Source organism: Danio rerio, chromosome 7, assembly GCF_049306965.1.
Source record: "Danio rerio strain Tuebingen ecotype United States chromosome 7, GRCz12tu, whole genome shotgun sequence".
Classification (NCBI taxonomy): domain Eukaryota; kingdom Metazoa; phylum Chordata; class Actinopteri; order Cypriniformes; family Danionidae; genus Danio; species Danio rerio.
In genome coordinates, this window is record NC_133182.1 from 67,286,434 (window position 1) to 67,292,731 (window position 6,298).

Sequence of the window (6,298 nt, forward strand, 5' to 3'; positions counted from 1 at the left end):
TACTTAATTACAGTAACATGAGTAGTTATAAGTCTAAATTTAACTATTGCTTGAAATAGGAATCAGATAAAACAAATTTAGATACATTACCAAAAAAAAAAAAAAATGGATACAAATTGACTCTTACACTATAAAGTGGATGTCATAAAAATAAGCCCTCCTGTGATTTTTTTTTTCTTCTTTTTCAATTATTCTCAAATGATGTATAACAGAGCAAGGGATTTCCAATTTCCATAGTACTTCCAATCATATTTTTCTTCTTGAAAATTATTTGTTTTATTTCAGATAGAAAAAAAATATATACATATGTTTAATATTATTAACCCTCTAAGCAAAATATATATTTTTAATTGTCTACAGGGAAAAAAAAAACAGCTATGCAATGACTTGCCTAATTACCCTAACATGCCTAAATACTAAATAACCTAGTTAAGCTTTTAAATTGTACTTTAAACTGAATACTAGTTCTTGATATACTAGACTAGATCTTGATAAATATCTAGTAAAATACTATGCACTTTAAACTGTTAAAATATTATGTCATTATATCAACCATAAATTAAATCCATTAATAGAACTTATTTATTAAAACTATTTTATTTAGAAAAGTGTTTAAAAGGCTTAAAGGCTTAAATAGATTACTTAGTTTAACTAGGCAGGTTAGGTTATTAGGCAAGTCATTGTATAATGATGGTTTGTTCTGTAAACAATTGAAAAATATACATTTAGCTTAAATGGGCTAATAATTTTGACTTTAGGTGGCTTTTAAAAAATAAAAACTGCTTTTTATCTAGCCGAAATAAAACAAATAAAACTTTCTCCAGAAAAAATAAATAATAAATGAATAAATAAATAAATACATAAATAAATAAATAAATAAATAAATAAATAAATAAATAAATAAATAAATAAATAAATAAATAAATAAATCAGAAATGCTGTGATAATTTCCTTACTCTGTTAAATATCATAAGGGAAGTATTAAAAGGAAGTAATAAAACAATCTGATATCTACTATATATATGAAAAAACTCACATAGAGCTATGAAGGGCAGAACTGAGCATTAGGGGCAGAAGTGGCACTGGCTTGTCACTGTCAGAAATCCCCATAAGGGCTTTTGCCAGCCTCGCACTTGCCACCATTTCTGTCATGTGATGTTTCTGCCTTTGTCAACCAAAAGAAAGCTCAGATTTTGCGCACAGATACATTACTATGCAGAGAGTCAAAACTCTCCCTTTCATCATTTTCAGAGGAGATGATTATTTCTTTCTGGTGAGCCAACGCTTTCTGGTTAATTTATTATTTAAAGTAAATAATGTGTTGCTGGAAGCCATCTAATGACTTCCATAGTCTGTGTTCCATCTTTAGACATCGGTCTTTAAATCTAAATAAATATTAACTTATTTGAAACTCCCACCTAGTTTTCTGGTCCAGTGTAGAATTTTATTTTATTATACCTTTCCCCAAATAATCATTATTTTCCTTCTTGTGCATTATTATTATTATTATTATTATTATTATTATTATTATTATTATTATTATTATTATTATTATTATTATAGTAGTAGTAGTAAAAGTAAACATAGTAGTAGTACTTCTTTTTTTTTTCAGATATATTTACCAATTATGTTGTGTTAAGATATGTATGTTCATATATTTATATGTAAGTGGACTTTCAGTGGACTTGTTTTTAGGGTGATGTTTTGGTATCCTCCACTTTTAATTTCATGATTTTCTCTTTTTAGCAGTTTATTTTAGCTTAGTTGCAGTTCTTAAAAAGTAATTCTGCCTCCAACCTAATCTTCCATGTTGGTAATGAATAAATAAATCTCCTGGGCTGTGATAACTTGATGATTATGCTGGAAAGTGTTCTCTTAATAGATCTTTGTTATTACTTGCATTTTGCAAGAAAAAAAAATACTTAAGTAGTCCAAGAAGTTTATGGAGAGTGAATGTCTGCTAGAGATGAATACTTGGTTTCCCACGAGACGTGTGTGAATGGCATAAATTTTACTTAGCCGTTTACTCCCTCGTGATTTGACATTGTCAAGGGTGCCAAGAGAAAAGGGAAATGTTTCCACATCCAATCTCTCTGCAAATAACAGGTGCCATAAACACAGAAGATTAAAGATTGCACTCATAGCTAAAGTGTGCATGCTGACTGCTTATTGTCTGCTGTTTAGATTTTGCCAGAGGGTAGAGACAATACTTCTGTGGAAAACCTGGAGTTCACAGAGGCTTTTAAAAATCCACTGTGTGCATATGTATTTGTTTATGAAAAAAGACGGAAAAAAGCATGTGTCTGTCTCCGTTTCCTGAGTCTTTGAAAACAGGCTCTCTGAAGATTCACATTCGCTTTCTTGAAAGCCAAATGTGTCAGTTTTCAAAATACACTTTTATGTCTTCTGGTGTCATAAAACAGACAACGAGATGAAATTTATCGTACATTCCCATGTAGCGTCTCGTCTTAGTTGAGCCAGAAATTAAGTGTCATGTTCATTTGAAGGCTCTATCAAAAATATAAAGAGGGAAAAAAACAATTAAGCAATTTCTCACTTATAAGACTTGAGATGAAAACCTTGGGCTCTTGGAAACATCACTGAACTGCCACTCAAATTACTCTGACTTAATGTGAAACTCTACACAACTATAATACCACTGTTTTATATAACAAACCTCTTTAAAGGTGTAATCACACTTTATTTTAAGGTGTTCAATTAACTATTGAGTAACATTATTAGGGTGGCACGGTGGCTCAGTAGTTAGCACTGTCTATAGCACTGCTATAGCATTGCTGGAATAGTTGGTGGTTTATTTGTTACCTCAAAAGTATATATTAGTACCTAAAATTAGTTAAGTTTTGTACCTTTTAGGTACTAATATGTACATTTGAGGTATTAATATGGACCTTTTAGGTACAAATTTGTACCTTTTGAAAAGGTACCACCTCAGTGACAGCTCGCGTACCTTTATTTCTGAGAGTGTAGGCTCATTCTGATTACAGATCCCTATATACATTTCTAGAGAAAGCAAATATGTCCCAGGGGCTACTTTTTGCAGTTGTTGTTCTTGCAAATCGACCAGAGGCTGCTGTGTAAGCTTTTTGAGATCGCAAATTTCTCTCACGAGTGCCATTTGCACCCGTTGTTACTGACTGATCAATCGACCAATCCCCCCATCCTTTTTGCTAAACCCAACCAATAGTGTTTTAAAAAGGAGAGATTGGCCCGCTCATCCACTTCCCTAAACCTAAATGCAATGTTTTAAAAAGCAATCCAGACAAAGTAAAGCCCTTGCCTGATTTTTACCAAGGTTTTAGATTTTACCAAATTCTCACCTTGTTATTTACTTGTTTATTTTCTTTTTTTTGGTTTTTGTTTTTGTCTTATCTGCTTTCTGAAACTGTTCTTCACTGGACTTGGACCCTGTTGTAGTGGTCAACTCCTCTCTGCATCTCAAGTTCACTGACTTACATGTCAAGCTACCGGGCACACTGGTAACAGCGGAAAAGCCATCCATACGAAGTGGTTCGCTATCAAGCAAAAAAAAAAAAAAAAAAAGAAAATGGTGTCATTTTAAAAATTAAATGCAGGTATATGTACTTCTGGCTACATAATTTGGGATCTTTAGAAATTTATATAGGGCTACATTTTTAGAATGAGCCTATGTTGTCTTATTTTGACTAAATATTACTAGGTCCTGTAGATAGACTTTGTTTCTATGAAGCAAAAAATGAAAGATCATGAGATTGGGTGGTAGGACTTATTCATTCATTCATTTTCTTGTCATTTTCTTCATTTTCTAGTCCCTTTATTAATCTGGGGTCGCCACAGCGGAATGAACCAGATGGGTTGCTGCGATAGGACTTGATAGAAGTAATGCTCAGCCATTAGAGTCAGGTCTTAGAAATGAAATAATATCAGTAATAAATACAGATCAAAATGGAAAAGCAAGAAATGTTATGGCAGACCTGTGCTCCAAATGAGATTTATGTCTAGCATCACCCCTGACTTAAGATACTTTTCCACAGCGCAACACAGTATGGAACAATATGGTATATAGTTCGACTGGCTTCAGATGCAGTTTTGTTTGGCTTGGTTTGCATTTCCACTATTTTATAAGCACTTAAAATGAGTGGTATCATTACTATATTAGTGCAGCCTCTTAAACATCACAAAAACAAAAGTGTGACACAAACCAAGCAGTCTCTATCATGCTCGCAGTGGTGCTAGTAATGGTTTTCTCTGTGATCAGCAGTGTGTATATTACATTAAGCAGCAGCTTTCTCTCTGCAACTCTCTCATGGCTGCCCACTGAAGCTAAGCAGGACTGCACCCGGTTAGTACCTGGATGGAAGACGACATGGGAAAGCTACGCTGCTGTAAGAAGTGATGTTAGTGAGACCAGCTGAGGGTGCTCAGCCTGTGGTCTGTGTGGATCCTAATGCCCCAGTATATTGATGGGGACTCTATACTGCTCAGTGAGCGATGTCTTTCAAATGAGATGTTAAATCTCTATGATTATTAAAAATCCCAGGAATGTCCTTTGAAAAAGTGTAGTCCAGCATTCTTGCCAAATTTGACCACTACCCTGTCCATCATGGCCTCCGAACCATCCCCATGTTATAATTTGCTTCATCACTCTGTCTCCTCTCCACCAATCAGCTTGTGTTTAGTCTGGAGCAATATGGCTGTAGTAGCGTCATTCAGGTGGATGCTGCACACTGTTGGTGGATGAGGAGATTTCCCCCAAAGCGCTTTGAGTGTCCAGAAAAGTATATAAATGTAAAGTATATACTTATTTATATATAATATAAATGTATTACTATATAAATGTAAGTAATTAATTCTAAATTTGGTAATAGTTTGCTTGAAAACCTCACCCAAGGTAATACTAAAAATTAACCAGCTGCTAGGTACAGAATACAGGGGAAAAGACCTCAAGAGTGATCAATACCTTACTATGCAGTGGGACATCTTCTTCAATTCACCTTTGGTTGAACTATCCCTTAAGTTGGTTACAATATGCTTCTAGTTTAAGGTGAATCACTGGAAAAGAAGCTCCTCGTTATTACTTTAACACTCTAGAGAAACCAGCCAGTCTAACTTGTTAAAAGTGGTTAGTTCTCATTTCAAACTGTCATAAGTGCCATGAGAGTCTTGTCAGTGATTGGACAGTCTGAATCAATTTCCAACTTTTCCAAGCTGCGGCAATGATGCTGATGAAGCTTTTAGCTTGGACTCCCCCAGTAGACTGCAGGATACAGAGGTGAGATATATTGACTGCTAAACTCTACCTGTTGGGAAGCAGTTTGTACTGATTGGGTTTACCCTCTCTCTTTTTCTCTCATCTCTGTCTCTCTGTCTCTATGTCTCTCTCCATCTCTCTCTCTCTCTCTCTCTCTCTCTCTCTCTCTCTCTTTCTCTCTCTCTCTCTCTCACACACACACACACACACACACACACACACACACACACACATACACACACACTCACATGCGAGACACTCTTCAAACCCAGCACAGATGGAAGAGCAGCTGTAATCAGTGACTTGGAAAAGGTGCCTTGTTGACGAGGTTTGATGTTTTATTCCCTTGGTTTTGCCCGGCAGTGAAAGAATCCATCACACAAATTCTTTTTATTATTATTATCATTTCCTTCATATTGGAAAAAAGTCTACTTGCTTGCAGGCAGGAACACTTATCAGGTATTTTGCTAAAAATTGTGAATGGTAGAAAGTGAGAGAGCTTTTAGGGACAGTGAAATGCTTGGTTAATCAAATGGACTGTATCAAATAGCACTAGGCTAATTTAATTCATTTGCACAGACATGCTTGTTAGCAAAACAAATCCGGCCCTCGCTAGGGCAGAGGATCCATCATCCACAGCCAAAGCGGCAGATGTTGGGAAGCAACACCTTAACTTGCTTATCAGAGAAGCTGGCAGACAATTCACAGAGTTTGCACAAAGTTTTGTTTAAGCCAGACAAAAGATCACATGTTTTGCACACATTACTTATTGCAAGAAAATCAGCAGACCAAAATGTCCATTCATTTTTGTTGCATTTTAGTATCCAACTAATATAAAAGTTATTAACTAACAAAAATGCATCTAAAAATCTAACTGTATGGTGAAATTGTTTGCTGCACCCACTTTGAATGTTATAACTTGACTGAATGGCCGTTATCATTGATTATCAGCTGATAGTAATGGACTAGTAGGGGCCTTCTGCATATACTGGTAGGCTCTGATGGCTGGTATCAAGTTACATGATTAATCAGCAATACTAATAGTGAAGA